Here is a 23,291-nt window from a genome sequence, read left to right as displayed (position 1 = left end):
ACCCACGGGGCTCTTTTTGTAGCACGAACTCCTTTGCGTATTTGGCCACACACCCTTGATGTAGCCTATCTTCCAACAGCTTACAGGGCCCACTGTAAACTCCAGGAAGAATTGGCTACATCGGGGGGGGGGGGGGGGCTAGTATGCAAAGGAGTTCCTGCTACAAAAAAAGCCCTGAGATAAACATAATACACAAGCTCTCCTATAGATGTGGTGTCTGCAACACAAATAATCTTTTGGGGGAGATGTGAAAGAAGATAACAGAGTAAGGCAAAGATGTCACAAGGGTTTTAGTTGAGGGCAGTAATGGTTTATTATCAGATTGACACCTCCTTTTCCTAACCCCAGACACTTTGTAAGTTCCCTCCCCCACCCCCCCCACCCCCGCCAAAGAAAACACCATGGTAATCCAGGATAAAGAAAGGAAAAAACTATAGCTCACCATCTGAGTTTTATAATTTTAACTCTGTTTTATGCTGTTTTAATTGCATATTGAGAGCCAGTTTGGTGTAGTGGTTAAGTGTGTGGACTCTTATTAGGGAGAACCGGGTTTGATTCCCCACTCCTCCACTTACAGCTGCTGGAATGGCTTTGGGTCAACCATAGCTCTTGCAGGAGTTGTCCTTGAAAGCGCAGCTGCTGTGAGCCCTCTCAGCCCCATCCACCTCACAGGGTGTCTGTTGTGGGGAAAGATATAGGAGATTGTAAACTGCTCGGAGTCTCTGATTCAGAGAGAATGGCAGGGTATAAATCTGCAGTCTTCTTCTATTATTGTTTGATTATTAATGTTGTAAATTGCCCAGAGCCACTAACAGCAACAACACTTGCAATGTGCAAGTATCAATACAGGGCACTGTGGCGGTACCCTAGAGCAAGGGTCCCCAAACACCGGGCCATGGACCAGTACCGATTCGTGGCCTACTAGCAACTGGGCTGCGGAGTGCGGCAAACCAGCCCCGGACTAAAGAGGTGGCACAGCCTTGCTCCAAACAAGGCCACACCACCTCTTTCATTCGCCCAGGCCCAGGGCTGGCAGAAGGGGCAGTGCTGCCCTGACCTTAGCCCACCCCTCATTTATGGACCTCTACTGATCAGCGGGGGTCTTTAAATGGGAGAGGGAGGCAGAAACAGCCCCAGTCTCCACCCCATTTCAAGACCCCCCATGAGGGGTAGGGATATTGCATGGGCAGTCTGGGGTGGCAAAAACCCCAGCGCCAACACACACACACCACACCGGTCCGTGGAAAAATTGTCTTCCACAAAACTGGTCCCTGGTGCCAAAAAGGTTGGGGGCCACTGCCCTAGAGATTCAAGAAACTCAAAGCAAATCATTTGCAAATCATTTTAACAGCCTCAGACGCATGATCACTTTTGAGATTAATTACAGGCAACCGTGCTGCTGGAGGCTCGCTCTTCTCAGGAGTAGCTGTAAGATCACACATCAGAGAAGTCATAATTAGCACAGCAGACAAGTTTAAAATTATGCTGACAGCCAAGCATCAGTATTTTGCTCGATAATTTGAAGACACATGTAAATCAGGCCACATCTACCTAATTAAACCTTACTGATGAAATATGAGTCATCCCTCACCCGAGTGACGTAGGACACCAAAACACTGAGCACAGAACACAGCAGAGATCCACCTGTCAGGAAGGTTAGATGAGGGGTGTCAAGCATGCGGCCCAGAGACCGAATCAGCCCCCCAAGCAACTGGCTGTCATCTGCTTCATTCTCCATCTCTCTTGCTTCCTTCTGCATCATAGCTTGCTTTGCCAGGCTTGCTCAATCGACAGCAGCTACAGAGTAAAGCCTCTATTTTCTGTTGGCTGAGGCTCCTCCCTTTGCCAGGCTCTCTCAATCACACAGCAGAGCTACTGAGAAAAGCCTCTCTTTCTTCTACTGACTGAGGCTCCTCCCCCTCCCGGTCCCCTGGGGAAGGAAGGAAGGAAAGAGCCAAACTTCCTTTGCCCAGTTCCCTGGGTCCCATGGAAGAAATTCAAAGAAAGCACCTTTAAGACCAACAAGTTTTAAGCATGTTTTAAGTTTTTTTTAAAAAAAAATCTTAATTTGTGTTTGTGTCCTTTATAAAGTTTATATCTCAACTACCTAATCTTAAATAGGTACACACATGGTCTGGCCCGACATGGCATGGCCCAGCAAGGTCTCATTTATGTCTGATTTGGTCCTCATAACAAATGAGTTCGACAGCCCTCGGTTAGATGCTTCTGAAAGATCGTGAGCATACAGAGAAAATGTGGGGTAGAATGCTTTCCTGCCCTTTTATTTTTCTGTGGAAATTTTTCTACTTCTAAAGATCCCATGTTCCATAAAATTAACAAAGAATGGGTGCTATTGCCAACACAATATGAGGCAAGTCTGGCAATTTAGAAGTGATAATTTAATGTTTTTCAGGTTATCATCTCTAAGAATTCTGCGAGAGTGCATTTCATTGATTTTTAAGTGGAAGGGATACATCTAGCTGCAAATAATCCAAATAAAAATGAAATAAAATTATGAATTGATAAACCTCTTCCTTTTCCACCACAAGGCGTAAGGATATCAGACGCTGGCTCTGGAAGCCAAATCGTAACCAATCTGATATGGAAGAATTAACACAAACAATGAGACAGATACCCTAGTGAAGGGGTTCACAACCACTTGCCCATGGACAGATACTGGTCCATGGCCTGCTAGCAACCGGGCTGCAGAGTGAGGCAGAGCAGCCCCAAACTAAAGAGGCAGCACATCCTTGTTCCACGGCAGAGCGAGGCCACACCACCTCTTTCATCCGCCCAGGCCCCAGGCTGGCAGAAGGGGCAGCGCTGCTGTGACCTTAGCCTAGCTCTCATTTATAGACCTCCACGTTGATTGGCAGGGGTCTTTAAATGGGAGGGGGAGGCAGAAACAGCCACAGTTGAAAGACCCCCCCCCCCATGGGGGCAGGGATGTGGCGTGGGCAGGCAGCCTGGGTGGCAAAACCCCCAGCACCGCCTCCCCCACCAATCCGTGGAAAAATTGTCTTCCATAAACCCAGTCCCAAAATGTTTGGGAGCCACTGCCCTAGTGCAGGGGTCCCCAACCCCTGGCCCGTGGACCAGTCCCAGTCCATGGCCTATTAGCAACTGGGCCATGAGTTGTATCATTATTTCATTATATACTACAATGCAATAAGACGACGACAACGATACTGGATTTATAACCTGCCCTCCACTCCAAGTGGCTTACAATCTCCTTGATCTTCCTCCCCAAAAACAGACACTCTGTGAGGTAGGTGGGGCTGAGAGAGCTCTGACAAAAAATGCCCTTTCAAGGACTGTTCTACGAGAGCTATGGCTGACCCAAGGCCATTCCAGCAGCTGCAAATGGAGGAGTGGGAAATCAAACCCGATTCTCCCAGATAAGAGTCCGCGCACTTAACCACTGCACCAAACTAATAGAAATCAAGGGCACAATCACAATTGTATCATCCTGAAACCATCCCCCCTCCCCGGTCCATGGAAAAATTGTCTTCCACAAAACTAGTCCCTGGTGCCAAAAAGATTGGTGACCACTGTCCTAGTGAATTCAATGGGCAAGAGGCAAACTGAACTGAAATAGATGAATGGACAATCTCATCATGCACAGTTATTCAGGTGTGCTAGAGTTTGTCAGATTTCACCCCCACTTACGTTTAAAAAAATGTAAGGAAGGACATGCTATATTGTCTATACAATTCTACAAGTATAGGTTCCAATAAAAATAATTTCACACAAAACGCCAAATGTTCCAGCACTTTAAAACCATACTTGATTTGCTTCTCCCATCCCACCCCACCCCCCATCAATTTTTTGTTGTTGCTGTTCAGTCGCATCAAATATTCCAGTTCAAATATGTGTTGCCACTGGAACATAAAACCAGTGGGGCACTTCTAAAAATTTATCTTCATATTAAGTCTGAATGAACATACTAAGTGAGATAACCACATAGATCATACTGTAATTCTAAAAAACAAACAAACTTGTTTTAATGTTTCCGGAAACCCACATCACTGCAAGATCATGAAAGTTATAACCATCCCTGCCAACTATTACCAGCATCCAGCGTTTAAAGGTAAACCAACCTTCTTTATGGAAGTACCATTTAGCTTTCACTTCTAATAGCTGCTGACAGTCCATGAATCTTAATCCCATTTTAAAGCTATTTAAACAAGTAGTCGTCACCACATCTTGAAATAGTGAATTCCGCAAGCTAAATGTGCATGAGATGAAGAAATCCTTCCTTTTGTCTGCTCTCTGCTACTGCAAGCCAGTTTCCCCAGGTAACTCCAAGCTATAAGACAAGAGAGGGAGGGAAACTTCTTTCTAAGCTACTCCGATGGACTTAATGCAAGACAGCTAACATTCTTTTCATTAACATGTACCAAAATGGACACACACTGCACTAACGACAGACAGACAGCTTGCATTTATGATCAATGCGGTTTCCATTCTTGTGGCTCACATACATGTTTTTTTCAGTATCTGCCATTTCAAAAAGGGGCTTCTTTCCTTCCCCCCCAAAAAAGGAATGAGCCTCTCCTAGTTTTTTCGCTGTGTGGACTTCCAAGACACACTGACTTCTGTCCTAACAAAAAACGGAAGAAAACAAATCAGCAACACAAGCAGACTCAGAATGTATTCACTGTATGATGCTATGTAAAAGCTACTTCTTTTGGACCCAATACTACCACAAAATCAGGACCCTGAGCAGTCAAGGCCTGGACCGTTGCTATATTCCAAGCAGGCGTTACATCAACAGAATACCACTGATGTCATAACTTCTGTTTACGGATAATGCATTTTACACACTTTCAGTGGACGTCATACTTGTGAAATACTGCTGGAGTTTTGAACCATTCCAGAAGTTAAAAAGGTCTCTCAGTTAGTATAGGAATGTAGTAAGATACACAAATGATTCCCAGCATTAGAGAGGTACTGCCCCATTGGGGGGGGGGGCACACTCTGTTTTCCTCCCTCCCCCCCACCCCCCACCCCCCGCAATTGGTTTTCAATTTTCATAAAGGAAAACTTGGGAAAACTTGTTGTGAGCCGCCCTGAGCCATTTTATGGGAAGGGCGGGATATAAGTCATGGAATGAATAAATAAATAAATAAACCCTGAAAAAAACTGCTATAAAATATTTTCCCCTTTTGGAACGAAACACTTTGAAAGGCAAGGTTACATTCGTTCAAAATTGTACAGCATTCCATTTCTCTGCTTAAAAATTGGGAAGTTTGCAAGAACAATAGGGGAAAATCCTGTTAAATGTATATATATTTTCTTTTGGGAATGAATGGAATGTGTTAAGGTGGCACAGGGCGCAGCAATCCACATCACTCCAACTTTAGCATTGGGTGGGTGCACTTGAAATTCTGCTTGTGGAAAACGAAGGCATTTATACTTTTAAATACCACGGAAGCACCAATTAAATACAATTTTGCATGTAACTGAACGAAAAAACAATGCATTACTGTTCTCAAAGCAGCAAACAGGTTTAGATGTGACAGGAAAGTATTGCGAGAGTATATTTTATTGTCCTTAAGTACCTGTTTTCGTCAAAAACAGACACACACAAAATAGTTCTCCATGGCTTCAAACTTCCAGTGTTGTAACCGTCGCTAGCCATCCCTCGTCTTTGTTGCAACTGCCCACCTGTGAGCTTCATCCAGCCTCATCACATCTTCTACAACCATCCTGGCTTTCGTCTTCCAGAGACACCACAAATCAATAATACAAAGCCAGTTTGGTGTAGTTGGTAAGTGTGGTGACTCTTATCTGGGAGAATTGGGTTTGATTCCCCACTCCTCCACTTACAGCTGCTGGAATGGCCTTGGGTCAGCCATAGCTCTCGCAGGAGTTGTCCTTGAAAGGGCAGCTGCTGTGAGAGCCCTCTCAGCCCCACCCACCTCACAGGGTGTCTGTTGTGGGGGGAGAAGCTAAAGGAGATTGTAAGCCACTCTGAGTCTCCCTCTCCTCATCTACTGGCTTTCCTTCCTTCTTTGTCCTGTGGCTCCTAAACATCCGATGTTCATGTCTTGCTGCTCTCAAACAAATACCTGGAGCCTTTGGGGATGGACCTGGGAGAGGGTGGGGGTTGAGGAGGGGAGGGGCCTCTGCAGGGTCCAATGCCACAGAGTCCACCCTCCAAAGCAGCTATTTTCTCCAGGGGAGCTGATCTCTGCCAGTTGGAGATCAGTTCTAAAAGTGGGAGATTTCCAGGCCCCGCTTGGAGGCTGGCAACCCTAAAGCCAAACACATACTCAGGGGTGGGGAACCTTTTCTCTGCCAAGGGCCATTTGGATATTTATAATATCATTTGCGGGCCATACAAAATTATCAACTTAAAAAACATTGCTCTGCCAATGGAGAATAATTGTTTTTCTATTTGAAGTCATGTGGCACACAAAAACACCCTTGGCCCGCTGCCCTAGGCAAATGCCTAGGTCCCGAGCTTTTATTTTGGAAGAAAAAAACCAGCAGGAACTCATCAGCATATTAAGGCTTTTTCCAGGTCCCACAGCAATCCTGGCTGCCAGCCAAGGAGGCTGCTGCACAGCGCATCTGGGCCCTACAATACTCGCCGGCCAGCTGGGCCCCAGGGAGGCCACCATGCGGCTCAGCTCAGTCCAGCAATCCCCGAGGGCCAGACCAAGTTATCTCGAGGGCCGTAAACGGCCCGAGAGCCAGACATTCCCCACCCCTGCTCTAACTAGACCTTCCTGGCAACTAATTCTCCCCCACCTTCTATCTATATGTAACTCCTGAGAAAACTGTATCAGTGTATATGAAGAGGCATGCATGCACATGAAAGCTGAATTGAACTGTGTTTGTCTTAAAGGTGCCACTGGACTCAAACTCTGTTCTCTTGCTACCAAGTCTCCTGCAAAAAGACCGGCCTGGCCCGTCTGCAATGAGGATGAATATATTGGATTTACACCCCACCCTCCACTCCATTTGAAAACCAATTAGGAGGGAAGAAGATATTGGATTTATATCCTGCCCTCGCAGAGCGGCTCACAATCTCCTTCATCTTCCTCCCCCACAACAGACACCCTGTGAAGTAGGTGGGGCTGAGAGAGCTCTCATAGGCAGACAGACAGACAACCTTTATTGGCATGAGCTCTCACAGAAGTTGCCCTTGGACAGCTCTGCGACAGCTATGGCTGACCCAAGGCCATTCCAGAAGCTGCAAGTGGAGGAGTGGGGAATCGAACCCGGTTCTCCCAGATAAGAGTCACCACACTTATCCAATACACCAAACTGGCTCTCTTCCAGAGCAATTAACAGGAGGGTTACCTATCAGCAGGGACTCAAGCTTTTCAGCCTGGGGCCACCGAGGATCTCCCTTTGAGCTGCTAAGACTAGGTGACAATCTCACTGCGGGGGAATCTCACTTCTGGCCATCACCCTCTTCAATTCTCCTCGTCTATTCTCCCCCACCCCACCCCCCTGCCCCAGCAAGGCCTCATTTTTCCCTTTTTACTCTGAGACTCAATATAAAACCATATGGGAAAAACCTGCCATCACCACTGGCTTACCGCCTGTCAACATCTGGCTGCTGCTTCAGAGAGGGTACATAACCAAAGCGCCTATATTTTCTTATGAATTGCTTTGTTAATGGAACCATTAGCACCACTAAGTACCAGGTTCAGTAGCAAATAACCAACGTAATCACCCATAATCAAAAGTGGTTCTGCGTGAGCCTTAAAAGCACTATACACGTAGCCACCAGTGCTTTAATTATCCCTGATTTTATAGCCCAGTGGTACAGCTCCTTTAAAGAAGTTAAACCACATTCATTGTCCCCAAATATCAGCAGCGCTACAATTTTTATTACACAGATACCAGGAATTAGCATCAAGGAGGACGCAAGTACAATCTCAACTTAAAAGCATGATGATGTCATTGCTTAAAAGCATAAATCTATTATATGCGTGGCCAGAAACTCCCACAGTTATCTCTGAACACGTGTTCTAAAACTCAAAGCAGAAAGTCTGGCAAAATCTGTTTCTATGAGTGGGGCTTGAATATTTTTTTTTCTAGTCACAGAAGTGATAGAGTCTTATGAAAGTCCCTTCCTTTTGCACTACCCTGCTTAGGTAATCTTTCTCTTTCGAATAGCTTTCACTGAGTAAATTGCTAAGTAAATTCATCATCTGAATAGCACCAACATATCAACATACTAACACTAACTTATTGTTTTTAGAATTTTAATAGTTTTTAATTACCTGCAGGTTTATATTGCTAATTATAACTTAATGTATTTTAACTCAATGTATAACTCAATGAATTTTGTTGTGAGCCGCCCTGAGCCTGCTCCAGCGGGATATAAATAAAATGTGTTGTTGTTGTTGTAATTACAAGCAGGAGTCTACAAAGAAATGCTGCAATCCTAACAAAAAGACTCGGAAGTTAACAGCCTTAAAAGGGGACAACTCTGTTTAGGATCGCACGATGAGTCAGTTATACTGACCTAGGTATCCACAGCAGATCAAAGCAGTAAATCAAAGTAGCATAAAAACATAAGCCTTTCCCACAGTCTCACTTAGTATCTGAAGAAGTCGGCATGCACAGAAAGCTTATACCAAGAATTAAGCTTCATTGGTCCTAATGGTGCCACTGAACTCAAACTTTGTTCTATTAATAGTGTGGGGCGGGAAGAGACAACCTAGTTTGACACTCACACTTTAGACATATCTTAGCATCTGCTGATCAAGAACCTACAGTCTTAACAGGTACCCTACTCTTGCAACTTGGGAGTGGGTGTGACGGGGTGGAAAAGGAAAGGAAAGGTCCCTTGTGCAAACACCAGTCGTTTCCGACTCTGGAGCGACGTTGCTCTCACAACGTTTTCATGGCAGACTTTTTACGGGGTGGTTTTCCATTGCCTTCCCCAGTCATCTACACTTTCCCCGCAGCAAGCTGGATACTCATGGAGCCACCAAATGACCTGGGGCAAAGCTGCTAGTTTCAAATCCTGCAAGTGTAAAGAAAGAGAAGCCATCTCTCTTCCAATGGCAAGAAAAAACGTCAGTCACATTTAACACGCAACGGTTTTCCCTGAAGGCCAGATAGCTTGCTCTTACCTAGAAGGGATGCAAGAGGATCGCTTGCAAAACCTACCATCCCGCACTGGGAGGGAACAGAGATTTCCTCATCTGCAGACAACTGCCGCATTAAAAAGAAGCCTAAAAAAGAGTTACAAGCTAACAAGAGTTGGTCTGCCAGTCTTGCTGCACTTCCAACCACTTACGTCTCACGCATATCCACCCCAGTCTTAGGTTTGTGTACTCTCAGGAGCACAAGAACCCAGTGAAACTTGTTCCCCCTTTAAGCAGGTTTAAGGAACTTAACGTTTCCAAAGCTTCCCTGCACCTGGGGGCAATTTTCTGATTGCCGCAAGTGACAAGTAGCTACTAAGAAGGCTACCTGCATTCTTATCTATAACTGCCACAATGCACACAGCTGCCTTATTTTGAATCAGGCCACTGGGCTATCCAGACCTATTCCAAATTGGAGCGACTCTCCAGGGTATCAGACAGCCTTCTATGGAATAGTTTTAAACCACTGGTGCCGGGGGCTGAACTCCAGACCTTGTGCATGCAAAGCAGATGCTCCTTCACGGAGCCACGGCTCCACTCCTGTTAGAAACACAATTGCCAGAGAAAGCTTCCAGACTGATCTTCTCACTAAATCACCAGGACTTTTATACCCTTCACTCAGCTACTGCAGGCCGCTGAACACCTCTCCCTAGTTCTGCCTGATCAGAAGCAGTCCTTTCAAAGCTGACATGCCTCTCCCTCACAACCTTGTTCCACATTGTCCTGTGTCACTGTCCATTGGACAGACATCCAAGGTAATAAAGAGTCAGCCACTGGATAGGTGCTATCAATTGCTCCAGAAATGAACTGATGGTTTTCAGAGACCGGTCTGTCAGCACAGATGCACTTATCCGCCAGCTCACATTACAGGTTCACAGTCCTAATCACAGTAGAAGCTCATGAGTGAATTCTGTAATGTATGCAGACAAAGCAACCAAGACTTTAGACTGTACACAGCACCTAACGTGAATTAACCTGGAGCAATCCTAACTCACCAGAAAAACACTTCCTGAGCACAATGCCTTTTATGAGAAGCTTCTCCACTATTACCAGAACCACTCTATCCCACCCAACTGTTGTGTGCTACTAAAGAAACACACATGTGCACGACCAAGCAGACTAGATGAGAAAACCAGTAATTCTCAGAAGCCGTTCACTGCTACAAACTAAGCTGCTGGAAACGCTAGACATTATCAAGCACACGCTCAATGAAGATATACAAGAGTGTGTATGAAAACACTATACTGCCTGTTTTGTCTTGAGTCAGAAAACTTTGGCACCCAGTTATTCACAATAAATGATTACTGATTAAGACTTGCAGAAGTACCAAACTTCCACAGGCAGACAGCTTGTCAACTAGATTTTACCTCTCAAAAACAAAAGATCCAGCTTCTTCAGGTGACATACAGGTCTACCTTTTTGAGAGAGCAATGAAATTTCCTACATAAGATATATTAAAAAGTTCACTTTGCAGGCCAGAAAAAATGAAACACAAAAGTGTAGCAACTGACTTTCCTTCGACTGTTTACAAAAAAAAAAAGAACCAAACTTGAATTGCATTTTACTCATTAGAAAGGTTGCTGTAGGTGAGAAGAACATGTTTACTAAAAGCATTTTAAGCACAATTCTAGCAGGACCAGAGAGCTTAAATCTATTTTTCACTTCAGGTGGAAATACAACTCCCCATTTTTTTCGGGGTGTGCGTAGAGGGATTAAGAGAAAGGAAAAGAGTGCTGAATAAATAAAATGACCAGAAACATCTCATTTGAGCCTTCTCCACCCCCTTCCCAGTAGAATTTTCTGCCTCTGGCAATTTTTTCCCTAAAGTATCTTCTTTACTGCTAAATGCTTCACCAAGGAAAAGAGGACTGTAAAGTTTCAGCCAAAACTTTCTTCCCCATTTATTACGGTGACGGTGGTGAGGGAGAACTTTTATCTGCTTTCCTCCCTGTTGTATCTGGAGAGAAGATAAAAAACTATAACATCCTTCCTCCAACTCCAGAGCTCCAACACAGGCACAACAATCCTCACCACATTTTTCCCCCTCAGGAGTCCTTATCAATTCAACAGGGCTTACTCCCTATCAGTGTTCCCTCTAAGCGGAGTTAGTGTGAGCTAGCTTGCAATTTTTTAGCCACCGGCTCACACATTTTTTGTCTCAGCTCAGGAAAAATGGCTCTAGAGCAAATTAACTGATGCAGGAGCTCGCAACTTTAATGCCAGTAGCTCACAAAGTAGAATTTTTACTCACACGACTCCATAGGGAATATTGCTCCATATAACAAGGATTTTTTACGATTGCAATTAAATATACTGCATATTATTTTAAAAGCATTACTACTTAACCTGTTGTTATTTCAAAGGGATTCAAGAAAACAAATTATATATATTTTATTAGCATTTTGCAGATTTCTGTAATTTGCATGTTGCTCAACTACACCTAAGCGGCCCCGTGGCACAGAGTGGTAAAGAAACAGTACTGCAGTACTGTGGTCTGAACTCTCTGCTCACGACCTGAGTTCGATTCCAGTGGAAGCTGGATTCAGGTAGTCGGCTCGAGGTTAACTCATCCTTCCAAGGTCGGTAAAATGAGTACCCAGCTTGCTAGGGGGAAAGTGTAAAAGACTGGGGAAGGCAATGGCAAACCACCCTGTAAAAAGTCTGCCATGAAAACGCTGTGAAACGACTGGTGTTTGCACAGGGGACCTTTCCTTTCAACTACATCTACAAAAACAAGTGTGTGGGGGGGTGGAAGACACTGAAAAACCAAGGTTAGAGGCCCATGCATACTTACTCAGGAGTAAGCCCCATAAAGTTTCCTAAGCTGAACAGAGCAAAACGATTGACTGGAAAGGGAAAGAAACACCTGCAGAATGAAGGTTTTTTAGGGGCAGGCTCGGCTGCAGGAGGTGGGGACATCTTACCGAGGTTTGAGCCAGCAGCCAAAGTCCCCCCCCCCCTCCTTCCAACTCCTCCTCCCCCACCCCAAAAACCCCCCACCCTACTTTTTTTTTCTTTTTTTTTAAAAAAAAGCAATTTCCGAAAGGTCAGCCTGGAGAGGACTGCTTTTTGAAAACAAACCCAGGGGAAGAGAGGATGAAGGGGGGGGGGCACAAAGGAGTGACCACCCCCACCCATCTCTCCCGCTGGAGGGCAACTGGGTGCTGGCTTGGCTGCTGCCAAGACCAAGGCAAAGTCAATTTGCACCTTTAAGACCAACGAAGTTTTATTCAGAATGTAAGCTTTCCTGTACAAAACACGAAAACAGTCATATATACACTGATAGGGAGTAAGCCCTGTTGAACTGATAGGACTCCTGAGACAAAAAATGTGATTAGGGTGTGTCTATGTTGGAGCTCCTATACTTGAGCTCTGGAGTTGGAGGAAGGATGTTATACTTTCTTATCTTCTCTCCATATATATATGAAAACCAGTAATTCAGAAGCCATAGATACATACATAGATAGACAGATACATAGATAGATGAGAAAACCAGTAATTCAGAAGCCAAATTCAGAAGCGATAGAAGAAAACGACAATTATATTCCGCCCTCCACGCAAGAGTCTCAGAGCGGCTCACAATCTCCTTTACCTTCCTCCCCCACAACAGACACCCCGTGAAGTGGGTGGGGCTGAGAGGACTCTCACAGCAGCTGCCCTTTCAAGGACAACCTCCGCCAGAGCTATGGCTGACCCAAGGCCATGCCAGCAGGTGCAAGTGGAGGAGTGGGGAATCAAACCCGGCTCTCCCAGATAAGAGTCCGCACACTTAACCACTACACCAAGCTGCCCTTTCAAGGACAACCTCTGCCAGAGCTATGGCTGACCCAAGGCCATGCCAGCAGGTGCAAGTGGAGGAGTGGGGAATCAAACCCGGTTCTCCCAGATAAGAGTCCGCACACTTAACCACTACGCCAAACTGGCTCCCTCAGATAGATAGGTGATAGATAGACAGATGATAGAGATAGATGATAGAGATAGATTGAGAGATGATAGATATGAGAAAACCAGTAATTCAGAAGCGTGTGTGTGTATGTATATATATATATATCGTGTATGTGTGTGTGTGTGTGTGTGTGTGTATATATATATATATATATCGTCTGATGAAGTCTGCTTAAGAGCATACAAAAGCTTACATTCTAAATAAAACTTAGTTGGTCTTAAAGATGCACTTGTCTACTGATTTCTTCTACTGCTTTCAGACCAACACCTACTGGGATCGATCTATCTATTTATATATTTCGATAGATAGATAGATAGATAGATAGATAGATAGATAGATAGATAGATAGATAGATAGATAGATAGATAGATAGATAGATAGATAGATAGATAGATAGATAGATACGTTTGCCATTCCATCCTATTGCCTAATGAAGTGTGGTTCTAGCGCACGAAAGCTTACCTTCTGAATAAAAACTTTATCGGTCTTAAAGGTGCCGACTGACTCCTACTTTGTTCTATCGCTTCAGACCAAGGCGGCTGCCCACTTGGATCTATCCGAGAGCAAGGCGTGCAAAGGATTACGGGGTGGGGGGGGGAGAGAAGCATCAGCCAGCGGGGCCCCCTCCTGCCTTTCCCTCAACTGCAAAAAAGGCCTCTCCTCCCCCTCCCCTCCCCTCCTTGCAAAGGGGTCCCCGCGCCCCCTCCCCTCCCCCACGCGAGGAGCGGCCCCGCCTCCTCCTCCTCCCACCACAACAAAGCCAGGCGGCCTCCCCTCCCCTCCCCCCTCACGCGGACCAGGCCTCAGGCCTAGGCCGCCCGTCCCAACCGCCGCCCTCGGCCGCTCCCTCGCGGGCAGGCTCGCCGGCGGCCCCCCGCCCACCCTCGCAGCCCCCGGCTCTCCTCCCTCAGCCCCCCAAGAGACCCACCTCCTCGGCCCCGAGGTGCGCCTCTGCCACCCTCGCTCTCGTTCTCGCTGGCCGAGCCCCCTCCCTCAGCGCCTCGCCGCCGCCATTGGCTAGCGAGGCGCCTTCCCCCCCTCTCCGCCTCCCTCCGGTTGGACGCCGCTCTGGTCCGTCAAGAGGCGGCGGCGGCGCGGGTTGGTCGGAGGAGGCAGCGGAGGAGGGGCCGGCGGCTCGCTCTCTCCGGCTTCTCCGCCTCCTCCGGGTGGCTTTCGGGGCGGGGATTGGCGGCCGCGGCGGCCTATGAGAGCGCTGGGGAGGGGAGGGGGCTGGAGGGGAATCCGCGAGGTGCGCTGGAAAGCCGTCCGATTGGTTGACGGGGATGTCATTGTGGAGCGTCGTCCGGCGTCGTCTCGCCCCTCCCCGCACATCATTTGGCCGTTTATCCCACTGGGGACAAAATTCGGTTGAGCCGCAGATCGTGGCACAGAAAAGAGGTTTCGGTGGATTCGTCCGCCAGGTCGTTAGTAACCTTCCGCGGGGAGGAAATAGGTCCTCCAACCGCCACCTTTTTTTGAAACGGGAAAGTTTACCTCAGGAGAAGGAGGACATTTTTTTCCCCCCGTGAAGCAGAAAATGAAACTGTTTTTGTCTCTCTCAAACTGTCATTTCATTTCTCCCATGACCCAACTTCATGGAATCCAATTATGTGTTCAAAAGTTAAAACTTGCCCCCCATGACTGATCTCCACTCTCGGACTGGACGTTTTATAAATAATAAAAAAAAATCCATCCCGTCGCCCAATGGTTGCGATCTATGTCAAAAGAATTCCGATCGAAGTTCATTTGCATCAGAATAAAAATATTCATAAAGAAAAAATATATATAACTTCTCAAACTGAAGGAGGTGTGCAGTTGAAGCGACAGATGTAATCATTTTGCACAACACCTTACTTCCTTTGACAAAGTTTGAACCTAGTGGCACCCTTATGACCAGCAAAGTTTTATTCATATATTAGGGTTTGTAGAATCTTTCGGGATCAAGTGCTGTGTTCTACTGGAGAAAGTTTTCCTTCCAGACGTTTCGTTCTCAGCTGCGGAGAACATCCTCAGTGGCGTTGCAGCCGGAGCAGGCGCTCAGACCTTCTTGGCTGCTGTGCATTGAGTGGGGCCAGGGCTGCTGGAGAGCTGCTATCCCTCCCAAATAGCAGCTCTCCAGCAGCCCTGGCACCACTCAATGCACAGCAGCCAAGAAGGTCTGAGCGCCTGCTCCGGCTGCAACGCCACTGAGGATGTTCTCCGCAGCTGAGAACGAAACGTCTGGAAGGAAAACTTTCTCCAGTAGAACACAGCACTTGATCCCGAAAGATTCTACAAACCCTAATGATGTTACCAGCCGTGAAAACCTGAAAACTTTTATTCATATACATCAGGCATGTCCAACTTTGAACAGGTCGTGATCTGTTTTTTCCGGACAAAAGTGTTGGTGATGTACCGCCATGAAAATTAAGTTTCAAATTCGATTTGAATTAGATTTTAACCTACCAAAGTTCGGTTCTACCCCTCCCCCCCCCATTTACAATGCACCTTCTGTCATTTACTGGTAAGCAAAATTAGCAAAAACTAGGGTTGCCAAGTCCAATTTAAGAAATATCTGGGGACTTTGGGGGTGGAGCCAGGAGTCTTTGGGGGTGGAGCCAGGAGACATTGGGGGCGGAGCCGAGAGCAAGGGTGCGACAAGCATAATTGAACTTCAAGGGAGTTCTGGCCATCACATTTAAAGGGACTGCACAATTTTTTAAATGCCTTCCTTCCATAGGAAATAATGAAGGATAGGGGCACCTTCTTTTGGGGCTCATAGAATTGGACCCCCTGGTCCAATCTTTTTGAAACTTGGGAGGTATTTTGGGGAGAGGCACTAGATGCTATACTGAAAATTTGGTACCTCTATCTAAAAAAACAGCCCCCTCAGAGCCCCCGATACCCGCGGATCAATTCCCCATCATTCCCTATGGGAATCGTTCATAGAGGTGCATGATGGCTCTGGGGGCGGGGCCTCCCCTGCCGGCCAGCTGGCTGGGGGAGGGGGGAAGCCTGTAAAACCGGGGGATCCCCCTCTGGGACCTGGGGATTGGGAAGCCTAGCAAAAACAAAATAGAGCGACGAAGATTCAGAAAGAACGACGAACAATTTTTCTTAAATTTTTTTGGTTATAACTTTCTTTATCTGTCTTAATAACTTTCTTTAACTTTTATTGAGTAATTTGTGTTAAATGTAGGTCCAGGCTGATCTTGCGCAATCTTTAAAACTTCACTCTTGCTAATTAGTGAGACATCTGAGCCTGCATTTCATCCACCAGCTTTTTGAAGTTGGGTGAATATTGCGTGAGGGCCAGTCACTGGGAATCCTGGAGATGTTCATGTGGGAACGCTGTGTACTCTTTGTCATTTTCAGATGGGGAAAACGCAGATTCACACAAGTTGAACCGAAACAGGAGTGTATAGCTTCACTGCATCTTCTCAAGTTGGGAAATTTGTCTCTAGGCACTAGCTTCCACAGCGATTCTTGCTCAGCACAGGTCTTGAGAAAAATGTCATTTTTAAGGGTTACTATTTCGTTTTCAAGAGATGCCTTGTCCAATGAGTAATTTTTACTGATAGCAGCTCCAGTTTCCTTAATGTCCATATCTGCTTTGAATGGGTATGACATGTACCTCACAACTTTTTCAATTCTTTGGAAGTCACAGAATCTTTTTTCGAATTCCTGGATAGCAGAGCAGATTTCCGTCACATACTTCTCGTTCTGAAAAACAAAATTTGGATATTGTCCCAGATGGTCCTGCGTATTAGGAAAATTATCAAAAAGTGTTGTTTGCAAGGTCAGTCATCACTAGCTCAAATTTGCTCTTGTAGGATGAAACTGTACTCATTATCTCACCGATGCATTTGTTTTTACCTTGTAGTTCAATGATCATATCACTTAGTTCGCCTGTAAAGTCAGCGAGAAATGCCAGATCACATAACCACCCCTCATCTTCCAACTCTGCTTTGTCATCTCCCCTCTCCTTCAAAAACCTTCTTATTTCATTCAGCCAATCACGAAACCTTTGCAGAAATTTGTGCCTACTTAGCCACCTTATATCTGTGTGCAAAAAGTTTTCCGCTGCGCCTTCATCAAGAGTAAGATTGAAAAGCCATCTTTGAAGTGATCTTCCACAAACTGAATTTACAATTTTGAAAGTGATGTCCATGACAGTCTTTGCATTGAGTCTCTTGCTTGCCAAAACTTGCTGGTGAATGATGCAGTGGTAAGAAAGAAAATCTGGCAAGTCGTCATGCTGTCTACAGAGGCCGATGAAACCGTTAACCTCACCTGTCATTGCTCTTGCTCCATCAGTAGTGATAGAAACAAGTTTATGCAATGCAAGATTATACTTTGTCACAAAAGAATGGAAAGAGCTGAATATTTCCTGACCGGTAGTTCTCTCTTTTAAAGAAATAATTCCAAATAGTTCTTCCTTAACACTGAAGTCTTCAAAAAGCATCCGGATAAAGACTAGTAACTGGGCTGTGTCTCTTATGTCTGTAGATTCATCCAGTTGGAGTGAGAAAGCAACACAAACTGAAACATCCTCCAACAATTGTTCAGTTGTGTCTCCACACATCTTTTCTATTCGCCGCACGACGGTGTTTCTTGACAATTGTACATCTTGAACAGCAGCTATGATTTTTTTTCTTATTCTTAAATCCTTCAAAAAGATTGCCTGCTGCTTCAAGAAAATAATCTTTTACAAATTCTCCCTCATTGAAAGGTTTGCATTTCTTTGCGATCAGGTTGCTGACCTTGAAGGATGCCATGGTTGCATTGACCGAATGTGACCTTGGCTTCCCGATCAACTGCTGCTGTGCAGCCAATTTAGATTTAAGTTCTTTGAGCTTCAGTTTACGAATTTCACTTTTGGGTGGAAAATCAGCATCAAACGTATTGCTATGCAGAGCCTTATAATGACGCTCCAGATTACCCTTTTTGGGCAAGGATACAGCAGCGTTACAAAGTAGACAACAACACTTGTTTTTCACCATGATGAAGTAGTCCATTCCCCATTCATCATGAAAGTGGTAGGTTTTGCTCATCTTTGGAACACTTATCTTCGTTATACTGGGGTGGCTGGGGTGCTAAGTTAACACTGGCTGAATCTGGTCCAAAACTGTCACTGTCCCAAAGTATTAAAGATCAACAGGAACTGAAGACCTCTGGATGATGCCAAAACCACACATGCTGTTCTAAAAGTTAAAATAAGAATTCATCATACTGGCACGAATAATCAAATATCACTGCACCAAACAATCATCAAAAAAGCCCAAACACCTGTCCAGCAAACCATGAGACCAAGTGGGGCTGGTGATCTACCTCTGACCCCTCCGTGATCTACTGGTAGATCGCGATCTACCTGTTGGACATACCTGATGTACATACATCTAATGAAGTATGCATGCGAACAAAAGCCTATACCCAGAATAAAACTTAGTTGCTTAAAAATGGCATGCCATGTAAAATGGAGAGTTTTCTCAAGGATGGAATAGAGTCGGGCAGGGGGGGCAGCAGTTTTGGTCTGAAGCAGCAGAACACATTCTTAAGAACATAAGAGAAGCCATGTTGGATCAAGCCAATAGCCCATCCAGTCCAACACCCTTGTCACATGGTGGCCAAAAAAACCAAGTGCCATCAGGAGCTCCAGCAGCAGGTCCAGAACTCCATGCTTGTCACACCCTTGCTCCTAGCTCCGCCTCAATGTCTCCTGACTCCACCCCCCCCAAAGTCTCCTGGCTCCACCCACAAAGTCCCCAGATATTTCTTGAATTGGACTTGACAACCCTAGACAGAGTGTTCCATCCATGTTCTTGTTGTTGTTCAGTCGCACAGTCAAGTCCGACTCTTTGCAACCCCATGGACAAAGTCACGCCAGGCCCTCCTGTCTTCCACCATCCTCTGAAGTCTGCTCAAATTCATGTTTGTTACATCAGTAACACTGTCCAACCATCTCATCTTTTGCCGCCCCCTTCTTCTTTTGCCTTCTGTCTTTCCTAGCATCAGGATCTTCTCCAGGGAGTGCTCCCTTCTCTTTGGGTGGCCAAAGTATTTGAGCTTCAGCTTCAGCATCTGACCATCCAGGGTTGATCTCCCGTAGGAATGACTGATTTGATCTTCTTGCAGTCCAAGGGACTCTCAAGATTCTTCTCCAGCACCACATCTCAAAAGCATCTATTCTTCTGCGCTCGGCCTTCCTTATGGTCCAGCTCTCACAGCCATACATTACTACTGGAAATACCATCGCTTTGACTATACGGACTTTTATTGGCAGGCTGATGTCTCTACTTTTTATTATACTGCCCAAGTTCACCATAGCTGTCCTCCCAAGGAGCAAACATCTTTTAATTTAATGGCTACAGTCACCATCTGCAGTGAACTTGGATCCCAGAAATGTGAAGCCATTCATGGACCTCTGCTTCTAAGAACATAAGAGAAGCCATGTTGGATCAGACCAATGGCCCATCCAGTCCAACACTCTTGTCACACAGTGGCCAAAAAAACCCCAACAGGTGCCATCAGGAGGTCCACCAGCAGGGCCAGAACTCCAAAAGCCCTCCTATTGCTGCCCCCAAAGCACCAGGAATGCAAAACATCACTGCCCCAGATATAAGAACATAAGAGAAGAAATGTTGGTTCAAACCAGTCGACACTTTGTGTCACACGGTGGCTGAAAAGGGGAGTGGGGATTTTGAATCCAGCGGCACCTTTAAGTAGGGATGCCAATCTCTAGTTGGGGGCCAGGGATCCGCTAGTTTGGAGGTCCTCCTCCACTTCAGGGTTATCAGAAAGCCGAGGGGAGGGGTTGAATGTTTGCTGGGCACTCCATTATACCCTATGGAGACTGGTCCCCATAGGTTATAATGGAGAATCAATCTACGAGCATCTTGGGCTCTGGGGGTTGCTTTTTGAGGTAGAGGCACCGAATTTTCAGCATAGCATCTGATGCCTTGCCTCAAGAAACCTCCCAAATTTCAAAACGATTGGACCACGGGGGTCCAATTCTGTGAGCCCCAAAAGAAGGTGCCCACATCCTCCAATATTTCCAGCGGAAGGAAGGCGTCTAAAAGGAGCACGGTCCCTTTAAAAGTATTAGTCAGAACTCCCTTCAGAGTTCAATCATGCTTGCCACAACCTTGCTCCTGTCAGCACCCCAAAAGTCTCCTGGCCCCACACTCAAATCCCCCAGCTATTCCCTGAGTTGGACCCGGCAACCATACCTTAAAGACCAAAAGAAAACCTTATGCCCAGAATAAAATGTTGTCGGTCTTAAAGGTGTCACTGGACTCAGACTTTGTCTGCTTCAAACCAACAGAGCCGCTAGGCCCCTGACTCTATTCCCTCCTCGAACGAGAGGCCTTCCATATCTTAAGTGGCATGTCATAAAGTTTTATTCCGGGTATAAACATTCCTGGGCATCACACTTCTTCAGATACGTTGCCTGTTTGCTAGTAAGTAAAGTGCAGCAGAACAAAGTTTAAGTCCAGAGGCACCTTTAAGACCACCAAAGTTTTATTCCAGGTAAAAGCTTTCATGTGCATGCACACTTCTTCTCCTCGTTATCCCCGGGCCAAAAGAAGCCCGCTTGAAATCTACCAGGGACAGGGCCTTCTCTGTCATGGCCCCTTCCTGGTGGATCCAGCTGCCGGAAGAAGTGGGGGCCCTGCGGGAACTTGCTCAGTTCCGCAGGGCCTGTAAGACAACCCTCTTCCGGCTGGCTTATAACTAACCGGCACAAGAAACTAGTGTGGTTTTATTAGACTTCTGCTGCTCTTAATGTTTTAATGTTAAATGTTTTAAATGTTTTAAATTTTAACTGTATTAAATACCTAAACTTAATTTATGTGGGATTTTATGCTGTAAGCCGCCCTGAGCCACTTGGTGGGAAGGGCGGGATATAAATTATTAAATGAATGAATGAATGAATGAATAAAATAAAATAAAATAAATGAGCCTGGCTCTGCCAACTCAACCTTTTGTCAGTGGCCAATGGCACCTGGTAACCCTCGTTAGGGGGCAACCCCGAATGTGGAAGGGATAGCCAACAGACGCTGTAAACCTATCTTGCCTATGGGATGTTCTCTCCATTTTGATTTGCAGCTATTTGAAAAGGAGAAGAAGAAAAACTGGACTCCAAACCAAACCAAACATAAGAGTTTCAAAGTGATAGCAATGTTTCTAGGGTGTTTTTTTTTTAATGTATCTGAGAGCCAGTTTGATGTAGTGGTTAAGTGTGCGGACTCTTATCTGGGAGAACCGGGTTTGATTCCCCACTCCTCCGCTTGCAGCTGCCGGAATGGCCTTGGGTCAGCCATAGCTCTCGCAGGAGTGGTCCTTGAAAGGGCAGCTGCTGTGAGAGTCCTCTCAGCCCCAACTACCTCACAGGGTGTCTGTTGTGCGGGAGAAGATATAGGAGATTGTAAGCCGCTCTGAGTCTCTGATTCAGAGAGAAGAGCGGGGTATAAATCTGCAGTCTTCTTCTTCTTTAAAATGGCATAATTTTGAAACACCTGGTCAACTCAATGGCTGCAATCACACACACTAAATAATGCACTTTCAATCCACTTTACAACTGGATTTTGCCAGTTCACACAGTGAAATGGAAAGTGCATTGATAGTGAATTTAAAGTGCATTATTTAGTGTGTGTGAACTGGAAAGTGCATTGATAGTGAATTTAAAGTGCATTATTTAGTGTGTGTGATCACAACCAACAAGTGCTATCTTAGAACGAGCATACGCCCAGAGTGTAAGGACTTGACTGTCCTTCGGCACCACGCCAAAACGTTTCCTTTCCCCCCACTTTTCCAATTTTTTTAACCCCCAAACCACCATCTGAAAAATCCTACATATACTGTATTCCAAGGTATATTCAAGGCCAATTTCCAGCGCCTACTAGTCGGAAAGCTCCCACAGAACCAAAAAAATAAAAAAATTGAGGTGGCAGAAGTCATTGTGTTTGATAACATCAGAACACTCTGAGTCTGAAAAGAAACTCTGCTATGAGGCAGATTGCTCTGTTTTGTACATGATCCACCCTCCTTTTGCGTATGAAATAATTTACACCAGTTCTCAGGGCTTTTCTGGTAGAAAAAAAGCCCAGCATGAACTCATTTGCATATTAGGCCGCACCCCTAACACTACCATTGTTTTACACGGGGCTTTTTTGCAGACAAAGCCTGGCATGAACTCATTTGCATATTAGGTCACACCCCCTGGCACCACCATTGTTTCACACAGGGCTTTTTTGAAGAAAAAGCCCAGCAAGAACTCATTTGCATATTAGGTCACACCCCCTGGCACCACCATTGTTTCACACAGGGCTTTTTTGAAGAAAAAGCCCAGCATGAACTCATTTGCATATTAGGCCGCACCCCTAACACTACCATTGTTTTACACGGGGCTTTTTTGCAGACAAAGCCTGGCATGAACTCATTTGCATATTAGGACACACCCCCTGGCACCACCATTGTTTCACACAGGGCTTTTTTGAAGAAAAAGCCCAGCAAGAACTCATTTGCATATTAGGCCACACCCCTGATGCTGAGCCAGCCGGAACTGCGTTCCTGTGCATTCCTGCTATTTAAAAAAAAAGCCCTGCCAATTTTTCTCCTTTATAAAGATAAAAGTTTTGTTTTCAGTTTGAACCTCAGATAGTAGAAAATGGACACAAATGGTCCCAAATTTATGTCTCAGGACCAATGTTCCCTCTAAGCTGCGGAGTCTTGTGAGCAAAACTTCTACTTTGTGAGCTACTAGCATTAAAATTGTGAGCTAGTGGCATTAAAGTTGTGAGCTACTGCAGCTGGGGATGTTTAGCCTGGAGAGGAGGCGGCTGAGAGGTGATATGATCACCATCTTCAAGTACTTAAAGGGCTGTCATCTAGGTGTGGAATTGTTTTCTGTTTCCTCAGAAGGTAGGACCAGAACCAATGAATTGAAATTAAATCAAAAGAGTTTCCGGCTCAACATTAGGAAGAACTTCCTGACCGTTAAAGCGGTTCCTCAGTAGAACAGGCTTCCTCAGGAGGTGGTGGGTTCTCCTGCCTTGGAGGTTTTGAAACAGAGGCTAGATGGCCATCTGACAGCGATGAAGATCCTGCGAACTTAGGGGCAGGTATTTGTGGGTTTCCTGCATTGTTCAGGGGGTTGGACTAGATGACCCTGGAGGTCCCTTCCAACTCTATGATTCTATAAATTATTGTGCTCTGGGGCTATTTTTCCTGAGCTCAGACAAAAA

The 23,291-nt window shown here is 45.6% G+C and overlaps 1 protein-coding gene and 1 long non-coding RNA gene across 4 annotated transcripts in view; both read right to left on the bottom strand.

The window, feature by feature from the left end:
• Positions 1 to 14,087, bottom strand: part of SMAD2 (SMAD family member 2) — a 75,019-nt gene extending 60,932 nt beyond the window's left edge. For all 3 annotated transcript variants that reach the window (XR_009555286.1, XR_009555287.1, XM_060236188.1), the window contains exon 1: positions 13,994 to 14,087. The gene's annotated coding sequence lies outside the window, so the exon portion shown is untranslated. The remainder of the gene's footprint in view (positions 1 to 13,993) is intronic.
• LOC132569783 (uncharacterized) overlaps positions 1 to 23,291 on the bottom strand; it is a 463,235-nt gene that overhangs the window by 200,427 nt on the left and 239,517 nt on the right. The gene's annotated exons all lie outside the window — the stretch shown is intronic.

The sequence above is a fragment of the Heteronotia binoei genome, chromosome 4 (genome assembly GCF_032191835.1).
Source record: "Heteronotia binoei isolate CCM8104 ecotype False Entrance Well chromosome 4, APGP_CSIRO_Hbin_v1, whole genome shotgun sequence".
Lineage (NCBI taxonomy): Eukaryota > Metazoa > Chordata > Lepidosauria > Squamata > Gekkonidae > Heteronotia > Heteronotia binoei.
The sequence above is the reverse complement of the archived record's forward strand: the minus strand, read 5'-3'. Positions and strand labels throughout refer to the sequence as shown.